General features: G+C 36.5%; 1 protein-coding gene and 1 long non-coding RNA gene across 14 annotated transcripts in view; one reads left to right on the top strand and one right to left on the bottom strand.

The window, feature by feature from the left end:
* The window catches only part of PCDH9 (protocadherin 9), a 922428-nt gene that overhangs the window by 758859 nt on the left and 141829 nt on the right, over positions 1–21740 (bottom strand). The gene's annotated exons all lie outside the window — the stretch shown is intronic.
* The window catches only part of LOC122236553, a 128427-nt gene that overhangs the window by 5372 nt on the left and 101315 nt on the right, over positions 1–21740 (top strand). For 3 of the 5 annotated variants that reach the window (XR_006214600.1, XR_006214596.1, XR_006214595.1), the window contains exons 4-5: positions 1140–1315; positions 2021–2114. This is a non-coding gene — a long non-coding RNA (uncharacterized LOC122236553). The remainder of the gene's footprint in view (positions 1–1139; positions 1316–2020; positions 2115–21740) is intronic. The other 2 variants (XR_006214599.1, XR_006214598.1) reach the window with 1 other exon arrangement.

The raw sequence follows: 21740 nt of genomic DNA on the forward strand, positions 1-21740 counted from the left end.
TCAACATATATTTAATAAATAATACCTCATTTAAATTTTCTTTAAAAATGACTTCAAGTATTAGATAAGAGGATATTCTAGAATATGATTTTTTATGTAAGGTGTATTCATTAAAAGGTTTTTTTTTTCAAAAAGCAGTTATCAACATAAGTTAGCTTTGCATGCCACATGGCATATGCATTATACTAAGGCTATACCTTATATACGAGGATGCCTGATATGTGACCTCTATTAATGTACAGAAAAGAGAATATTTGTTGTGTTTAGAAAATTAGGAGCTACATAAGCATCTGCCTGAGCCACCCTGACACCCCAGGAGCTACATATTACATTTAATTACAATGCCTTAAAAGGTGGCCATTTTACACACGAAGAAACTGAAATTCAGCAATATTAAACAGCCTGTACCTGTTTCTACAGGTAAGTGGCAAAGACTGCATTAGAATAGGTATGTTTGATCCCAAACCTCAAACTCATTTCTGAATGGTATGTTACTTACTTTAGAGTCATTTGGCAAAAAATTGAAGCAGAAAAAAAAAAAGGAAAAACAATCTTCCAAATATTTGCCAAACTGGTGCATTTAATTCATCAACAGCTATACATGTAAGAACATCAAATATATTTTAAATCATCTCAACATGTTAGAATATGAAGGACTAATCCTATCAGAATATGTTTATGCCTTACTTTCTTGTCATCTCTTTGAATTTAAAACTTGCATCCTATCCATTTAGAAAGGTCTCTAAACTAAGCTGAGCTGCACAACGCTAAAAGCAAGACAAGAGACCCCAAATGCTTGATTACACTAAGTCCCATGTCTCCAAACCAAGACTTAATTACAGTTTCAGCTCTCCCAGTAATGGAACCTTAAACCAATCAGCAATCACCTGATCAGCACTAGTGAGATAATCTGCCTGACAGACGCCTGCCATCCCCTAAAGGAAAGTAAATTTGCAATAACCAACCCACTCTTTTGCCCAGTGTAACTTCCTTGTTCCTGCTCCCTCCAGCCTATAAGTTTTATCTTGCAAACTCCCCTTAGCAACTTGCTGCTACAATGGATACTGCCTGATTAGAATCAGTTCTTGCTCAGATAAAGTCTTCAAAGTTTTAATATGCCTCAGTTCGTCTTTTAACAGTTCTGATGTCAGAGGAGAGCGAACCAGGGAGCCCCCCCCCCGCCCCGCGCCAAGACCCCAGGAGCAAGGAGCAAACACTGGCGCCCTGAGCTGTACCTGTTGCGCTCCGGAACTGGCTGCTTTCTTGTGGTCCCTGGAGGTGACGGGAAAGTCCCGCTTGGAGCCCAGCTCAGCAGGTTTTGCATTTCGAGCTTTCAGGCTTTACTTGAGCAATTCTTGTTCTCACCGGGTCTGACTTAAGAACAGGACAGGCTCGGACTTAGAAAGTGGGTTGGGTCCGGGGTCGAACTGAGTCCGACTTAGAAACTGGGCTTGGTCCAGGGTCAAATTGGTTCCGCGGTCACACTGGTTCCGATTAGAAAGCGGGCTGGCTCCGGGGTCGGACTGTGCCGGGCTTAGAAACCGGGCTGGGTCCAGTGTCAACTGGGTCCAGGTGCAGACCAGTTCCGACTTAGAAACCGGGCTGGGTCCAGGGTGAGACAGCGTCCAACTTAGAAACCTGAACGGGTTCAGAGTCAGACTGGTTCCGACTTAGAAACTAGGCTGGAGGGAGGGTGGGACTAGGTCTAACTCAGAAACCAGGCTAGGTCCAGGGACAGACTGGTTCTGACAGAAACCAAGCTAGGTCCAAGATTGAACTGCGTGTTACTGAAACTGGACTAGGTCCAGGGTGAAGCCGCAGGTACCTAAGTAAAATTTTGTTTTAAGGTTGAACAATCAGGTTAACCTTACCAAAGATAGTCCTAAATTACAGTGGCCACAGGGGAGAACTTTTAACCATCTTCAATAAACATTTACTGAGGAGCCCTACAGAAAAAAGGGGTCTCAGCCAAATACTCACCATTAAGGATAGAAAGAAAATTATTTTTCCCCCTTTACAGTTTCTAGTGACCAGGATGAAACCCACTGGGACAGCCCTGTCACTTTGGAGCCTGCAGACAGGATCCTGGGAAAACTAACAGAAGCCAGCAAAAGGTGAGAATTCTTACCAAAGTCAGCTCTCCCATATCTCTACTGTGGTGCCTGGTCAAGGAAAAAAAGGTAAAATTTCATGTTGTCCCTTCCTTTCCAAATTCAGATTGGCAGGCAAAAGACATTTGTATGAATTAGATCTTTGAATTGTGACTTGTTGATCCTTTCATTCCCAGGAACATCTATTGCCCTCTTGCTCCTTTTTATATCCTAATAACTTGAATTGGCAACCAATTCCCCCCAATCAGGTTGGGGACCCCCAAAATATAGCCAAACAGCAATGTGGGTTGCACCCCATTTGCAGCATGGTATGGCTGGACAGAAATGGGAATTTTAGTCCACTTGCAGCTAGGGTCCTACCGACTATTGCCTACTCTTGGGAATTGTCTAAGGCTTTCTTTCTTTTGGTTATCTTTGGGAGTGGTTGTGGATCTTGAGAGAGTAACATCCTTTGCACTGTTTTTTGGAGATAACCTCCTGCTTCCAAGGGGTTGTTCAATATGGCCAGGAATATTTACTGTTTATCCCAGCTGAAACCTGACAAGATATTTGAAAGGTTTTCAGTAACCAGAAGCTGGCCAACTTGGCAGTGGATAGTCAGAGTCTAATAGTGATCTGGGAAACAAAGGCAAATGAAACATTTAATTTCATACTGTCTACAGCCCATTGACATGTCCTTGAAATAGGCAGAGTGACCTTCCACTAGGAACTTAGCTGCCTTGATGATGACACTTTGCTAACGACAGAAGGCAATCTTAGCCCAACCCTCCAGGATCCTGTAAGTCTACTTTAACATATAAAAAATCCTTTGAAAATTTCCTTTATCTATATAACTCCCCCCCCACCCCGCCCCCCGGCCAAGATACAGGTTGGAAATCATACTCCAAGCTTATGGCCCACTGATATACATATGAAGGGTCTCATGACTGAGGTTTTACTAGACAGTAATAAAAGTCCTTTTCCTAACAGTAGCAACCCGCCCCCCCCCCCCCAAAGTCCTGGAAACCTTGCTTCCAAAATTCCTTGGAGACTTAGGCCATCTCTGATTAAGTCACCTGTCACAACCCCAGCACAGCTCTTTCTGCCCACAGGTCCTGTCCCGTGCTTTAATAAAAATCACCTTTTTGTGCACCAAAGAGGCCTCAAGAATTTTTCATGGCAGTCACCTCTGGACACCCACCCCTATCATTCCAAAACTGCATCAGTAGGACTTACAGCCTTTTCCACTAGTTCAAATGAAACGATGTACCCAGTTTATCTTTTAACAACACAAAGCTTCCTTCCTTAAATTCTTAAACTTTCTTAACATTTTAAAGTTGGGGATGTTACTACAGCAATTTTTTATAAAAACTAGAGCTAAATAAAACCACTTGATTCACATTTAATGTTCACTTTTTAGGCATATAATAAAATGCATTTAATTTATAATTTCATAAAACTAGTATTACTCATTATAATTGCTATATTAGTTATATTAGTAATATTCTAATGAATTTCTTCAATGACTGCAAATATCCTTTCTTTCACAAAAGATATTAATGAAGAGATCATATATGATAGTAGTATCTTTCTCCATCCCCCCAATTCCTCCAAAACCACAAATAAACAGAAGTGAGTTGAGGCAAGGGCAACCCTTATTTTCTGTGTTGGTGTTCAGTGGTGGAGAAAATAACAACTTAACAGAAGAAAAAATTTGAAGCACTATTCAGTTTGCAGTTGTTTTAAAAATTATTAAATATTTTGTAATTAATGACCTACAAATTATAAAAAATTCAATCGAAATCATAGGTTAATAGGATTACAACCTGCCTGAGAAAGATCAGGCCACTGGCACAAAAACAGACACTCAGATCAATGGAACAGAATAGAAAACCCAGAAATGGACCCACAAATGTACGGCCAACTAATCTTTGACAAAGCAGGAAAGAATATCCGTAGAATAGAGATAGTCTCTTCAGCAAGTGGTGCTGGGAAAACTGGACAGCGACATGCAGAAGAATAACCTGGACCACTTTCTTACACCATACACAAAAAATAAACTCAAAATGGATGAAAGACTGAAATGTAAGACAGGAAGCCATCAAAATCCTCGAGGAGAAAGCGGGCAAAAACCTCTTTGATCTTGGCTGCAGCAACTTCTTACTCAACACATCTCCAGAGGCAAGGGAAACAAAAGCAAAAATGAGTGATTGGGACCTCAGCAAAATAAAAAGCTTCTGCACAACAAAGGAAACAATCAGCAAAACTAAAAGGCAACGGACAGAATGGGAGAAAATATTTGCAAATGACATATCAGATAAAGGGTTAGTATCCAAAATCTATAAAGAACTTATCAAACTCAACACCCAAAAAACAAATAATCCAGTGAAGACATGGGCAAGATACATGAATAGACACTTCTCCAAAGAAGACATCCAGATGGTGAACTGATAACATGCAAACATGCTCAACATCACTCATCATCAGGGAAATACAAATCAAAACCACAATGAGGGGCGCCTGGTTGGTTCAGTCAGTTAAGCAACTGACTTTGGCTCAGGTCATAATCTCACGGTTCATGGGTTTGAGCCCCACATCGGGCTCTGTGCTGACAGTTTAGAGCCAGGAGCCTGCTTCAGATTCTGTGTTTCCCTCTCTCTCTGTCCCTCCCTTGCTCGTTCTCTGTCTCTCTCTGTCTCTCAAAAATAAGTAAATGTTAAAAAAAAAAAAAGCACAATGAGATACCACCTCACACCTGTCAGAATGGCTAACATTAACAACTCAGGCAACAACAGATGTTGGTGAGGATACAGAGAAAGAGGAACCCTTTTGCACTGCTGGTGGGAATGAAAACTGGTGCACCCACTCTGGAAAACAGTATGGAGGTTCCTCAAAAAATTAAAAATAGAACTACCCTATGACCCAGCAATTGCACTACTACGTATTTATCCAAGATATGCTATTTTGAAGGGGCACATGCACCCCAACGTTTATAGCAGCACAATAGCCAAAGTATGGAAAGAGCCCAAATGTCCATCTATGGATGCATAGGAAAGAAGATGTGATATATATCTATCTATATCTATATATCTATACACACACACACACACACACACACACACACACACATACAATGGAGTATTACTTGGCAATCAAAAAGAATGAAATCTTACCATTTGCAACTACGTGGATAGAACTAGAGGGTATTACGCTAAACAAAATTAGAGAAAGACAAACATCATATGACTTCACTCATATGAGAACTTTAAGATACAAAACAGATGAACATAAGAGAAGGGAAGCAAAAATAATACAAAAACAGGCAGGGGGACAAAACATAAGAGACTCTTGAATTTTGAGAACAAATAGAGGATTACAGGAGGGGTTGTGGCAGGGGGGATGGGCTAAATGGGTAAGGGGCATTAAAGAATCTACTCCTGAAATCATTGTTGCACTCCATGATAACTAACTTGAATGTAAATTAAAAAAAAAAAAAAAAAAAAAGAAGAAGAAGGATCAAGCCAGTTTCAAACCTGCTTAACTTGCCCTTACTTCCCAGTCCACACTGAAAATGAGCAACTTGCTCTCTCACTAGTGCTTTTCACACTCTGTAATAGACAAGCTCCTTTCTTTCCGAATTTGCTTTTTGCAGACCACAAAACTTCTTTATGGTAAAGAAATCATTACATGTATTTACTGTGAGGAAATTTCCTCTAATTAAATTCTTCTTCTTCTATTTTTTTTTTACCCTTATGGAGGCTAAGAATAAACAGTACTAATGGGAACAGACTTAGGCAGATTAATTGATTTAAAAAAAAAAAAAAAGCCGGTGGTGCTAATTGCTCTGCTTCTCTGAAAAGTCCTAGGATTGTCAAAAGCAGGATATATTCATAGGAATATGTTGGTCATGTGAATATCATCCATCGTTCATGTTACATCAAGTAAAAGACTAAGAACCTCTTTTGACAGAGACCATTAAGCTTTCTTCCATCTCTTGTCATTCTGTGATCCAGAATGCTTCAAGAGCATTCTGAGTAATTGGCAGATTCTTGACTCTTATCAAACCTGCCACTTACTATACAAAGATTAAACAAGATATAATACATTGTAAATACAAAAACGTATGTTTTAGATAAAATATGACTGCTTTCCATGTAGAGGTTTTTAATGGCTACATATTAGTACTTTGTTTTATTATGGAGTATTTACCCCTTGATTCTGTGCATATTAAAAAAAAATGTTTAAAGGCACCAGTAACAAGACTTCCACCTGATATTAGGTAATGCCAAGCATAACTATTGTGAAGAAAAAAAGAGGTCCATTTTACCTTCACAGTTTCCGAAAAAAAAAAAAAAAGTTCATTTAAATCTGCCAACAGGGGCACCTGGGTGGCTTAGTTGGTTAAGTGTCTGACTTTGGCTCAGGTCATGATCTCATGACTCATGAGTTCAAACCCCAAGTCAGGCTCTGTGCTAACAGCTCAGAGCCTGGAGCCTGCTTCAGATTCTCTGTCTCCCTCTCTCTCTGCCCCTCCCCCGCCCAGGCTTTGTCTGTCTGTCTGTCTCTCTCTCTCTCTCTCTCTCTCTCTCTCTCCTTCAAAAATAAAAAAAAAAAATCATTAAAAAAATTTAATAAATAAATAAACCTGCCAACAGATATTATGAGGTTTGTGAAATCAGTAACATTGAATGTAAACAGAAGTGGCCAGCCTTTCACTGTTAAGTGTGAAAAGTATTAGCACTTTACAGTTTGCATGAAAGTTGCCTTTACTATTTTTAAACTTTTCCTCTTTAGGTTCACAATTGTTTCAGGAATCTACCTGCTGTGCTTGTTTTTAATGATTACATAGAACAAGCAAAACAACTGTTTTATATTGAGCTTTTCCTACTTCACCTAAGCACTGCAATTGCCACTGATTAAATTATGCAGAGGGCGCGGAGAATCATTAGATTCAGTCTTAACGTATATTTCCTCTTTAAATTATGCATCTTAATAGCTCTCCTTTTGAGAAAAAACCATTGTGGTCTGTAGTAGGTATTTCTAAGTATTTGTTCAGTTTAGCTCTTGAATGCAAAATTTAATAATTACATATAAATTGGTTCCTCCCCCTCCACCCCTCCCCACCTGCACCCCCTTCTGGCCACAGCGTTGACACTCAAATTATCGTTTGGGCAAAGTTAAAATGCAGATTCCTTAACCCCACTTTCCAGAGATTCTAATTCAAAAGGTCTGGAGCAGTAATCTGCATTTTTACCAAGCTCTAGGTAGTCTGGCATATATTTGACGAAATGTCATTCTAGCAAATTGAAGCAATAATCTTAACATTCAAATTTACATATTCATTCCTGTTAATTTCCCAGGCAAAAGGCATTTTCTCTTCAGAGATTTTTCTCTTTAAGGAAAATCAACTTCCCTGCCCAGCCCTCTATTCCTTGGGCATAATAGAGAAAACAAAAAGAACCAAATTATTAAATAACAATAGCATGATCTGTTTTAATAGATTAGTAATCCCATTTCTGTTTCATGCCTTGACCACTGCAGTCATTTTCTTTTAAAAAAATGAATGACCACCACCCTCCAAATCACAAAAGATGAAATATAAAAAGCAAAACTCACCAAATACTATAAAAAGCCAATGGATATTATTGTGTAATATAATGTTCAATTCTTAGAATGACAGAATTTTAAATAATAAAACTTAGTTCTAGTATTGGCAAAATCAATGGCAAGACTAATATGGTAGTATCAATCAAAGCTAAATTCATCATAATCTTTTATCCAGCAACCTTACTTGTAATAATTTTTCCTAGAAAAATAAAACACACTTATTAAAAGTGTATCAAGAAAAATTAAAACAAACTATTCAATATTAAGAGAATGCTTAAAAAGCATATGATTCAATGACCCACTATCTTGGTTAAATTACCGAAGGAAGTTACAATATGGTAATGCAATTGAGTTCCTGCTGAAAGCTATAGAGTTTTGCAGAAGGCTTGTTTCAGACAATTGAGAGATGTTCCTTTGAGCAGAATAGGAGCCACTGCTGACCTCATGATATCAATCCCATATTGTTGACAGTGGAGGTGGGGTTCTGCATGCTAGAACCAAGGGGCAGGAAGGGAATTTCTTACATAATATACTTCCAAAAAATAGTTGTGGTGTTATGTAAATATTCCAAAATTTCTAAAAAGAAGCATGTGTTCTGCTATGTAATAGTAAATAATAGAAAAATGTATCTATTAGCTAACTAGCTATCTCCCTATAGTAGTGAATATTATGGAGTAAAATTCAATATAAGAGAGTTATATCTTGAAAATCATCCAAGAGGATATTTATATCCTGAAACACCTACAGGTAGTTTCATTTATAAGGTTATCCAGGGGAAGAAAACTCATGACAAGTACTATAGAATTATTCTACTCAACTGTAAAAAATATAAAAGTCAAGCAAAATTGAGAAAAACTTGGAAAGATGTATTGCAACCTAGTGTGTCTTTAATATGTGATTTATAATGTTTGAATAAAAAGGAATTAAGAGTATAAAATTTTAGTATTAATATGTAAAAGATTATTTTGAACGAAAAAAAAGAAGAAAGAAATGCTTTTATGGAAACTATGATTCTTAATATATATTAGTTTATTCTAACATCTGAGAACAGGAGAATCCCCTAGAACCTGATCAGACATTGTTAAACTGAGCTGCAGCCAGAATTTGGTTGTCCTAAATGTAGACATTTTTTTCAGTGCCTTGCATTGTTCCAATGAGGAATGGATCAGTTGTCCTGTATACTCCTATTTGCAATCCCTTAGTTTATTAGTGTGATAGACAAGAAAAAAAAAAAAAAACAATGTAACTTTTTGTTTAAAATTAAGTGCTCAGAAGAAGATAGCCAAATGACACCAAGGAGTATAATCCACCTATGTGTATCATTTTCAAATTTTTAGTTCTTTCCTTTTGAAGCAGTTTGTATTGCTCAAAACTTCTCAATTTAGTACATTTGTTTCTCTTGGGGGAACAAGGTTATTGTTCTTGTGGGTGCACAAAGAGGAAGGTTATTGAATTCAGTTATGAAAGAATGAAAGAAGAGGAAAGGAACTGGGAATGTTTTGATTTTCCATAAACATAAGATAGAAATAAAAAACCCTGACAGATGTAGCTTTATTAATGTTGACTGGGTAAGGTACAAAAGGATTCTAGGGCCTTCCCTTCTATACTATTTTCCTTTTATTCATTTATTTATTTTTATTTTTTAGAATTAATTTTTTTTTTTTATTTTAGAGAGAGAGAACATGCTGCAAGAGGGGGAAAGGGGCAGAGAGAGAGAAAGAGAGAGAATCCCAAGCAGGCTCCCTGCTCAGTGTGGAGCCTGACATGGGGCTCGATCCCACAACCCTGGGATCATGACCCAAGCCAAAATCAAGAGTCAATTGCTCACCTGATCGAGCCACCCAGGGGCCCCTCATTTCCTTTTAAATCCCTACTTTCTTATATAGTATAACATTTGAGTTAATTCAATTAATTGTTTGAAGGAAATATGTGATTTTAAAAATCTGGTTCTCCTAAGGAAGGGGAGCAGAGAACCTAGGAAGCTTTTTCAAAGTTGCTTTGCCATCTCCAGCTCTAGCTTCTCTTTTGTAACAATCCATTGTTCCTTGAGGGACTGAGAAAACACTAATGTTTTCTTTTGTAATTATGACATGCACATTTCAGAAAGTTTCCTAAAATCTCTCCATCTTTTTTCCCCTCTGGTTAAAATTCCATTACACCTTACTGTGCTATAACTCATCATATCTATTTATTTATTTCTGTACATTCTTCCATATTTTCACACACAATCTGATACACTCTCTGATTTAGATTTTTTTTAAATTTTTTTTTATCATTTATTTGTTTTTGAGAGACAGAGAATGAGCAGGGAAGGGGCAGAGAGACGGAGACACAGAATCTGAAGCAGGCTCTACGCTCTGAGCTGTCAGTACAGAGCCCCTTGAGGGGCTTGAACCCACAAACTGTGAGATCATGACCTGAGCTGATAGAGGATGCTTAACCGAGTGAGCCACCCAGGTGCCCCAACTCTGATTTAAATTTTGAAATTTTCTCAACACTGTACATTGTTTTACTTACTAGCAAATAAAACACTCCATCTGAATATTTTATAATCTTTCAAATTTTTTTTATTTATTAAGAAAATAATGATTAAGTGAATGATGATACTGTGACCACTACTATTAATAAATAAAAATGCCAATACATCATGATATGCCAAAAGTGTAAGAAAATCCTATTCTACTGTGTGGAATACTGGCCAGCCCCATTATATTGGGGCCAGATTGGAGAAATTTAGAATTTAGAATTTAGAAAGAATTGACAAAAATATTGGCAAAGCAGTGATAGGAATGTAATATTAATATAATTTTCACAAACAAAAAGCTTTCACCTAAATTAAAAGTGTAGAGAAAAAAGAATAGTTAAGATATGCAAATATGTTGATTGTCCAAAGCATTCCCCTTATAACATCTATTCTCCAACCATGTCAAAAAAGAAATGATGAGTTTAGTCATTATAATGAGGGAAGAAAAACATGTTGAGCACATTCTATATGCCAAATACTGCTCTAAGTAACTTTACCTGCATTATTTTAGCTACAGATCTCTTATAGACAAGAATAAAATCAAATCTCTTATTTGAAAGAGAGGCCATAGATGGAGATTTAGCATAGTAGAGCATTTGCTTTGTGGAGATAGATAATGTTCTGTACACTTGTGAGAAGCTATGCCTTTTTGGTATGTGGATAACTGGAAACACTCATCATTCTTTGGTAAATCAAAGAGCTGTGTAATGAGGTAGTAGAAGAAATCTCATTCAATGGGAAGGACTAGTGAGCTAAGGGGAAGACAGAAGTTTAAATCAGCAAGCACTACAAAGCATAGGTGCCATTAACAGGCAAACTAGCAAGGCTGTGGGAGCACAGAGTGGTAACACAGGAACCAGTGGTATACCCTTTCAGTCAGGAAGGATTTCTCAGCTGAAGTGCTTTTTAAACCAAGAGCAAAACTATGAGGGAGGGAAATAGTGTTCTTGACAAATGAATCCACATCTCCAAAGTCTTCTTTAGTTTCCATGAAAGCTATTAATAGAACTGATCATAAAACTTCATGAAACAAAGCTGCTTTTCCAAAAACTAAAGAGAAATGATACTACATCTTATTCAAGACTGATCACCAGCTACACTCAATGTATGTACATTATAGAGTTTAATTTTCCTATTCAAAGTAACATAAGATGTGTTTATTACCATTGCTTCAACCTCTGAGAAGTAAATGTGCACAAAAATGACAGGGTTGCTGTGTTTAATGACTGATTATGTCTGATTAATATATCCAGAATCTGAATTCTTCCCACCACCTTCATTGCTAAACATTTCTTGCCCAGTAATAGAAGAGCCTTCAATGAGATTGTCCTATTCCTGAAATCGCTCTCCTGTGGTCTGTTCTCAAAAGAATAAGCAGAATAAAGACCAAAGTGAGATCGTGTCACTGCTCTGCTCAAAAATATCAACAACCTTTAATTTTATGTCATGCCCTAAAAGATACCTGCTCCCACCCCATAATCATCATCACTCATCAGTCTCTGCCATTGTTTCCCACTACTTTCCGTCACTCTCTTTTCTCCAATCTCTCTGGCTCCCTTGCTATTTATTCAGTGTGATAGAAATGCTCTTACCTCAAGGCCTTTGCCCTTGTTACTTTTCTTCTACCCCTCCCTTTGCTTCAGATACCCATTTGCCTGCATCCTCAGCTATTTCTGTGTTTGTTTTTCAACTGTCATTTTAATGAGGTGTCCCTGATCACTATTTTTTTTTATTTAAAAATTTTTTTTAACGTTTTATTTATTTTTGAGACAGAGAGAGACAGAGCATGAACGGAGGAGGGGCAGAGAGAGAGGGAGACACAGAATCAGAAGCAGGCTCCAGGCTCTGAGCCATCAGCCCAGAGCCCGACGCGGGGCTCGAACTCACGGACCGCGAGATCGTGACCTGAGCTGAAGTCAGACGCTTAACCGACTGAGCCACCCAGGCGCCCCCCTGATCACTATTTTTAAAGAACAACTAATCTCACCTCTCTGGTACTTCTTATTCTTCAGCACTCTCTGCTTGATTTTTCTCCTAGTACTTATGACCACTTGATAAAAATCTTACTTTTATTTTCGGTCTCATCCTTCACGGATATAAACCATTTGTACAGGGATTTTTGTTTGTTCTCTGCCAGATCTCTGGTGTCTATTATAGTATTTGGAACATAGTAGATACTCAGTAAATATTTTTGAATGAGTAAATGGATGACACTGACATTCTTTGACAGATTTAGATTTAAATTCAGAATCACTTTTCTTCCCCCCATTTTTTCCTACTCGTTATCTCTCCCTAAGTCTTTGATTCTTTTGTCAACAAGTTTCTTTGATATTGCATTTCACTCACAGCTATTAACTTTTAATATTAATATTTAGGGCATCATTGTTTTCCCAGTGGAATTACTATAATACATACTGTACATGTTTGTGCAGTCAACCTACCCACCTTTAAAAATGCACTATGTGTATATTAATTTAGATATAGTTCCAAATGCTAATTCTTTCTAAATGATAGTTCTATAGAAATGCCTAAAACTTTCCACTTTCTTTCCATTAGATAAAATACACATTCCAAAGCATGACATTTCAGGCCCCTAAGGATGTAGCTCCTTACCTGTTATATTCTCTATGTTCCTGATAACAAAACTACTTGACTTTCCTCCAAGTGGCTGTGATATCAATGGACATCAGCACCCAGATCTCCTTCACACTTTTATAGGAGCCATAGTTGGGCGTAACCTTTAGTAGCTGCCCATTGACACGGAAGCCATGGTTCCTAGGGCTGCTTCCTACCAAAGGCTCACATGGCAGAGGGACTAGCGCCAGTGCCAAGGCTCCTAGCTGCCCTATTAGCCTGGCCACATTTTTCTCAGACCTGCACGGAGTTCTGAGTCTCTCCTACCCAACCTCCCTTACCTACTCACTTTCACAGATTTGAGAACATGAATTGGTCTGTAGGTTTTGTCTTCTCCAGCCCACTCCTCTTTATCCTTCAATAAATCTCTTGTAGATCTTTTCTGATCTTGTTGCCTGCTTCTCTTGGAAAATTAGGATGTGATTCACTGATGATCAAAAATGGTAATGTTTTTCAGCCAGTCTTTGCTCTTCCTACAATGCCTTCCTTCTCTTTCTACTGGTCTAAATCTTAACTTGTCCATAAGATGGCAAACTCAAGGGCTATAACTGTGCCTCATATATACCCCCTGCTCTGTAATCTTTCCAATTGTGAACTTCTTTAAAAAAATCTTTTATTAAAGCTTTTCCTGTGCAATATCTTATCCTCCCATTGAATTTCAAGCCTCTTGATGGCAGGAACCATGTCTTATTTATCTTCATATAATGTAAACACAGCACCTTGGAAGTTCTAGAAATTCAATATGTATTTGATGAATTCGATTGCCGAAGGTTCTTTATTAGAAGGGAGTGAGGCTAGTATATCAAAATAAAATATTATTTATGATCTAGAGCCCCTCTTCACATTTACATCTAAATCTTTCATAACATTCCAATAAATCAGAAAGCAATTCTCTATTACAGTTCTGCAGTAGCCAATCTGGATATGGTCCACATATAAGAAACTAAGAAAATATCACTTTACAATAGTGGACAAAGTCCAAGACTCATGAGTGGTTAACAAAGTCTATGTGTAAGTAGTATAATTACCATCTCCTAAAATATGTTAGATAAACATTAAGGATCAGCGTAAGGGGACCTGGAATTAAGGATTTTGGAAGAGTACAAAAGGCAAAGTAATTAAGATACATTTATCATGTAGGAAAGAAAAGGTGTAGTAAAAAATTATAATACTAAAAAAAGGATAATATTCAGAAATCTAATCCTGTTTATCACTTAAAATATGATGAAATGTATGAAACATAAAATAGTTTCTAAATGTGTTATCTTAAATGGGAAAAGAAACACTTTCTTGGTAAAAAAAAATTACACTAATTTAAAATATGATTTTATCATTCCTAAATCATTGTCAAAGCCCTCAAAATTTTAACTAAGTACCCAATAAACTGTAATAAATATTTTATTCCTGTTCATATATTTCACATAGACTTCAGAACACCAACTTTGGGATTTTAGTGGAAAGTGTGTAAAAAAGCTATTTGAAATCAAAACTTTCAAAATCAATTCTAATGGACATATGGCTACATTAGCAACTTTTTTTGCCTAGTAGTCAATGTTTAAAGGTCCCTATTTATGCACTACTCTGGCCATTTATTAAACTATATTTCTATGAAGTGTTAGTTTTCAGTCTAATGCCGTTGTCATGTAACTGTGACCACTTTTTGCATTAAGAAGAATTAGCAAATCAAAATCAATAAAACAATTCAGGATTTCAGAAGGAATTAGAAAATAAAAGCAAATTATTAATATTTAGGCAAACAGCTTTGAAATCCACTGCCCAATGTTAACAGCCTATTAGGCTATACTCAGTGCTGAGTGGATAACAGAAGTTTCCACAAAAGCATAACCTGTGAATTAAAGCCCATTTGTGGAGAATATTTATTTATATTAGGTATGATACGTGTATCACTACATAATAAACACATGAAATTATTTGTGTGTGATCTTATTATAAAATCTAGTGGAATAAATTTCATTAGTTTGCAAAAAGTACAGTAACTTTTTGATTAGCAAACCATTAAAACATTGTCAATCAATCTAACTTAATGTGCAGTGTTCTTATATTAAGGTAGTAGTGATGGTAAAAGAAATCTCTGATTTCATTTTGGAAAAAAAATACCCATACCTAATTGTCCTATAGTTTAAACCTTGTTCAGTTTATTATGCTGGGAATAGCAACACTGACACAAAATGACAAGGATATAGAGAACATCAGTAATTCAAGAATGAATCATGTGTAATAAATGGTTATTTGTGGTGATAATACTTTAAGCAATGTGATGATTTCTGTTTGTGTTGTTTTGTTGTGCATTTAAGCAAGTACCATCTGTGGTTAATGACAGTCTCATAGAACAGGATGTTGTTTTATATGATTAATTTTGGGGTATGTTGAAACTCTACAAATGTAATCTGTATTCACTTCCCTGCACTGCGAATCTTCTGTTTTTAAAATGGCAAAATCCTGTCATACCTTTAGTATTAAAGTTATTATTCATATCTGAAATGTAATATTTCTACTCTACTTAATAGTTTCCTAGAGGCTGACTGGAACTAGAAGTTTATCTATTTTACTTTATCACATTTCTCTTAACTTTTCTTTTAATCAGTGATCCTGTTTGGCCTATAATTTAGGTCATGTACACTCACGAATTTTGCTTAATTTTGCTTAACACTTCTCTGAGTTGTGGCTTAATTTTTAAATAAAACTTCACCAATAATTTCATCTTTTTAGGCTCTACTATCCCTTAATTTAGACTTCCCATTTTTTTCTCAGAATTTGGGGAAAAATTGTCTAGTTAGAAGTCCATATTTACAAATGGTACGTTTTATCATTCTCATGTCTGTGTTGCTTCTTCTGAAACAATCACAACTATATATTCTCAGAGCTATGCCCATTTGCAAATTCCTAAATATACAAACCAAATAATTTTACAGTGCTATGTTTACATAAAATTTCCCAGAAAACTTCTGAAATTCTACCTTTTCAGACTTGATTTCTACTTGTTCTTTTGTTAAATGAAAACTCAAGTCTAAAAAAATACTACAATGTCTCTGGAGCTTTCCAATGTACCAAGTAATTATTCAAATTAGATTATAAAGCTAAAATAAAATTAATGACAATGATCTTGAATCCTGGTTAACCAGGAGAAAGGTTTTCTTTTTTTAGCTGGATAAGATTAAAGATAATAACTGTATAAAAAGTACAGTTAATCTCTATGAATTGAAAATAATATTCTGCATCTCATACAACAGAATATACAGATTAATAATTTATGTTTTATTAATATGCATGTATTACCTCTGTTGAATTCCATTTTATAAAGTTTTGCATAATTAATGTGGTATTTTAATCATGTTACAATAACAGAAGTCAGTCTGGAAACATAACTGGGTTAGGCACATTTAGTGATGTCTAGTGGGAAGCATTCTTATATCAGCCTTAAATAACTAATTAGAGAGAGCAACAAAAAATGTGTCACTAGCATTATTAAGAAAATAGGGTCTATATATTAATTTAAAATATCAACCTACAACTGGGAAAAGGAAATTGTGACTGTTTAAAATAATGTATATACAGAGAATATCAGGAAACTAATCAGTGGCTTCTCATTAGTAAGTATCATTATGAGACATCATGAGCCCAATATAGTTTTTTTGTCTTTTTAAATCAAGAGTGTTGTTCATCTAGTAATAAGAAAAAAAGTTGACAAGGAAGTGGTCAGCAGAAAAATGAGCACAAAGATCTCCCTAAGTGAACATGTCAGAGTATATATACATCATGTTAGTTCAAGACACTCTGAGGGTTGGATCCACACAACACCAAAGAAGCTCTTTTGAAACCTGCCTTTATGAGATTCCAAATATAAACGTGGCATAACTCAATTTATTACCGTGCCTTGGGAACACTCATTTTGAAACAGGTTGACAATCTAGTTTAAACGGTAATTTTAGTCTGTTTTAATTTCCTAGCCCATACAAACTCCATCTAAATGTAGGACCTCTATTTAAAGTTCATGCCCTAATAGTTCCTGGTAGATGTTGTCATTTAATCTCATAATTGGGAGTATATTTACTGATTGGAAGTTGTAAGTTTTATTAACACATACCCTCACTGTGGGGGAGGGTCAAAATTATAAAATTTTACTCTCTGTGTTTTCCTTTCAGAGGAAAAAATCATTCTATGAGTGAAGACTTACACCAACAATTTAAAATGGCTTCCTATGGGGCGCCTGGGTGGCTCAGTCGGTTAAGCGGCCGACTTCAGCTCAGGTCATGATCTCGCGGTCAGTGAGTTCAAGGCCCACATCAGGCTCTGTGCTGACAGCTCAGAGCCTGGAGCCTGTTTCAGATTCTGTGTCTCCCTCTCTCTGACCCTCCCCTGTTCATGCTCTGTCTCTCTCTGTCTCAAAAATAAATAAACGTTAAAAAAATTAAAAAAATTAAATAAAATAAATAAAAAATAAAAATAAAAAAAAATAAAATGGCTTCCTGATGGAAATATTTCCCATACAAAAATAATCAAGGTAGTGTTCTATAAATATTGCCCTTGAGAATCCTAAGGAGGTTTCTATTCTCTACAAGGAGCAATATTGTATGTCCTTAAGGAAAGATTATCAACAACAACAAAAAAAATAACTAAAGAAAGAAAAGATAAACAATATACACATACAATGTGCTGACAATTTTCAAATATATGTAGAATATTGCTATATGAACTATAAAGGGAAGAGTTAAAAATGAATTAATTTTGCTCTCTAATAATCATCATTGACAAACAAGTATTGGAGTCTTAAAGTTTGTCAATATTCATTTCACACTAACAAGGTTGTAAAGTGCTTATTCTATTAGGAGGTACCCATGATCTAAAGATAAATATTTCTAGGGGCACCTGGATGGCTCAGTCGGTTAAGCGTCCGACTTCGGCTCAGGTCATGATCTCACGGTTCGTGGGTTCAAGCCCCGCATCAGGCTCTGTGCTGACAGCTCAGAGCCTAGAGCCTGTTTCAGATTCTGTGTCTCCCTCTCTCTCTGCCCCTCCCCTGTTCACACTCTGTCTCTGTCTCAAAAATAAATAAACATTAAAAAAATTTTTTTTTAAAAGATAAATATTTCTCAAATAGGGAGAGACGAAATATTGAAGGTGCTTATTTGATTGAAAAAAATACTTTGAGATTTAGCTCATAATATATTTTATTTCTGTGGCTAATAAGCAATCCAATAAATGATTTCACCTCTTGACTGAATGAGCTTGTAGAAAGGAACTGACAAAGGCAAATGACCTGTTGGGGGTAGACAAATCTTCTGATAGAAATTAGTATTTTGTTAGCCTAGTTAACAAGAATGAATGCCCCAGAACCTCATCACTTATACAGATCATTTGTTAAAGTGAAGTTTCACAATCTGTAAGGTGAAAAACAAAACAAAACAAAACCCTTTGACCTCAAAGGACCCCACTAGCTAATCCTGTGAGACCAAGCTAGATATAATCTACAGTTTTCTTCCTTCCTCCCTCCCTTCCTCCCTCCCTTCCTTCCTTCCTTCCTCTCTCTCTCTCTCTCTCTCTCTCTCTCTCTCTCTCTGTCTCACTCTCTCTCTCTCTCTGTCTCACTCTCTCTCTCTCTCTGTCTTTTTTATTTTAGCGAGAGAAAAAGAGACAGAGAGAGAGAGAGAGAGAGAGAGAGAGAGAGAGAGAGAGAATCTTAAGCAGGCTCCACACTCAGCATGAAAATGGATGCAGGGCTCAATCCCAAGACCCAAGTCAAAAATCAAGAGTCAGGTGTGTGGGGCACCTGGGTGGCTCAGTAGTTTAAGTGTCAGACTCTTGATTTCAGCTCAGGTCATGATCTCATGTCTCATGGTTTCAAGCCCCACATTGGGCTCTGAACTGACAGTGTGGAGCCTGCTTGGGATTCTCTCTCCTTCTCTCTGTCTGACCCTCCCCGACTTGCATGCATGTGTACACACTGTCTCTCTCTCTCTTTCAAAATAAATTTGAAAAACTTAAAAAGGTTTTAAGGGGTGCCTGGGTGGCTCAGTCGGTTAAGCATGAGACTCTTGGTTTCAGCTCAGGTCATGATCTCGCAGTTTTGTGAGTTTGAGCCCTTCATTGGGTTCTGTGCTGGTGGTACAGAGCCTGCTTGGGATTCTTTCTTTCTCTCTTTCTCTCTCTCTCTCTCTCTCTCTCTCTGCTCCTCCCTTCTCATACTGTCTCTGTCTCTCTAAAAAAATAAATAAACTTAAAAAAAATTTTAAAGAAAGAATTGGATGCTCAAACAACTGAGCCACCCAGGCACCTCTACAGTTTTCTTTCTAATCATCTTTATAATTATGGGAAATAGTAACACTCTACTCAGACAAATTCTGTGTAGGTATTACTGTGGGTGAAAAACCATATATCCCCTATAGACTGTTCAGTGTTTTTATTTTATAAAAGAATTTATTCTTTAGTTATAAAACATCTTAAATCATGTAACCTGTTAACAAATTATCTATACAGGCAGGCTCATTTATGTATCTTTTATATGTATGAATTTTAGTTACCTTAATTTAAAACACACCAGTCTCCCGACAACATGGCTCAAATTTCAGTTCCCAGAGTGGCTGATATGCAGTTTGTAAAGTTACACAGCAAAAAATTTGCTGCTAGCTGTTCAGTCCACAAATCACTATGTATTTATCAGTGACCAATGTTGGCACTTCTTTCAAAATGCACAGAGATCAAAGCATATAGTTCTGTTGTCTTCTGTCTCCCAGTGATAAACCCACATGACATTGTACATAAATGGGCGACTGAAAGAGGCAATTGGCCAACAAAGGTGAAAATGCAGGAAAGAAAAAGTGATAATATCACAAGTAAAATTTGGATAGAATATAAATGAGTTATAGAAGAAATAACTGAGTGTAGGAATACTGATCCTGGTACTGTTCACAAGACTCTAGATCTACAGCTAGAGGAACTTAGTGAAGGCAAAACTATTGATGTAAATGAACAAAGAGGCTGTGATAGAAAGGATGACGATGTCCCAGAAGAAATGACCTTGGCAAAATAATGGAACTCTCAGAGGCTATTCAAAACATTGAAACTGCAAATGATAAAATGTTGCTAGCTGATCCAAACTTAGAAAGGAATATGACATTTCACCAAGACATAGAAAAGATGCTTTTTCTGTACTCTACGTTATATGAGATGAAAAAGGCAAGCACTGTTTAAACTCCTCTTGATAAATTTTTTTTTTTTGGCAAAGAAAAAACAATTTAATCCTCAATGTTTCTGAGGTTTTTAATTATAGTGTACTAAATAAATATAGGTGTTACTATTTGTTCACTTCTCTATACCTGTATAGCCATTAGGAAGAGAGTTTGCAATGTTTGGGGAAAAAAAGTGATAGAACAGTTGTATTTTTCCCATCAATTATTAAGATCTCTTTGCAAAGCTTCAGCTAGCAGTCGTTTTTAAGGTCCTTCCCTAGTGAGTAACACCAGGACTGCCTGTATTTCAACGGGGAGGCTTTACTAGTCCCTATGCTAAAATCCTCCACTAGGGTTCTTAGTTGGAGGCCTTAAAAAAGTATTTGATATGCTCTATGAGAGCAAAGATTAAAGGATATAGGAATAAATCTTCTTAGTACCAATTTTACAAATATGTCGAAAACCCCATTTTATTCTAATCTACAGAGAGAAAGGTTTATACTTTCTAATCTTCCTTAAGAAATAAATTTTAATATAGTAAGTAATTCAACCATTACTAAAATATAAATGGTAAATGCAAGTTATAAGCGTTAAAAATGTTTTCAGTGCTCATCTCTTAGTCTCCATGAACTGCAGCATGCTGCGGAACTGTAACACATTCTCCCTCCAAGCTTTGTTCTTCTCAATTGGCAAACATCAGCTGTCCATGCTCCATCCTCCTGTTACACACACTTTACTTATACAACACAAGCCAACACGGTTTTTCTTCTGATGTCTTTTGGATCATCGTAAGCATCATAGACATTTTCATCAGTGATGCCAGAAGAACTGGGAATATGTTAGTTTACTTTTGCTTCCTCTGTTGCTTAGTTGGCTGCTTCTGCAGCAACAGAACAAAAAGAGGATCATGCATGAAATACAGCTATTATTTATGAGAGAATGGCTGGTTTTAAAACAAGATAGATGGTTAGTATTCCGTGGATATTCCCCCACCAGATTGTAACAGTTCTGAATGAGGTTAAATTGTGAGCCAAGACTGTCAAAATTTTCTCTTGATATAGCACCAAAATAGCCTGATCAGCCCAAAAGCTGCTGAGCTTCACTATTAGGAATTGCAGTTACTCTGCAATGTGAAAGATCGGGGATTTGGTCTATTTCATCATTTGGGGTTTTTTTTTCCTCCTAGAGTTACTGCCTAAAAGAATAAGAATTTCTGCTTGAATGGCTTGATGTGACATTTAACTCTAGTAGTGTAGATGAGGTCATAGTGTTGTTTAATGTACTATATTAACCCATGTCTCTTGGATCTCAAATCATTTTAGACTGCAGTTCACTTTTAGAAGTGGGTATCCAAACACATTGAGATGATACCCTATACCAAGATTAGTCTGCAGGCCATCCATTCATTCACCAAATTTTATCAAGCATCTACTATGTGCCAGTGATTTAACTTGCATGGACAATTCAGTAGTAACAAAACAGGTTTTTTCTTTTGCTTTTATATCTTCTTCCTGATTTTTCCTTATAAGGCTGATATAAAATAACGTACAATTTTGGCAAAAGTCATAAGGAAACCCTAATGATGAGCTAAGTATCTGAGCTAATAATGTTTATTCATGTCTTTATTTTCAGCTAATGATGTTTAAACTTTTGACAGACTGGCCACTTGTTCTCCTCTAAAAAGGGACACTTATCCCT

Source organism: Panthera tigris, chromosome A1 (genome assembly GCF_018350195.1).
Source record: "Panthera tigris isolate Pti1 chromosome A1, P.tigris_Pti1_mat1.1, whole genome shotgun sequence".
NCBI classification, from domain to species: domain Eukaryota; kingdom Metazoa; phylum Chordata; class Mammalia; order Carnivora; family Felidae; genus Panthera; species Panthera tigris.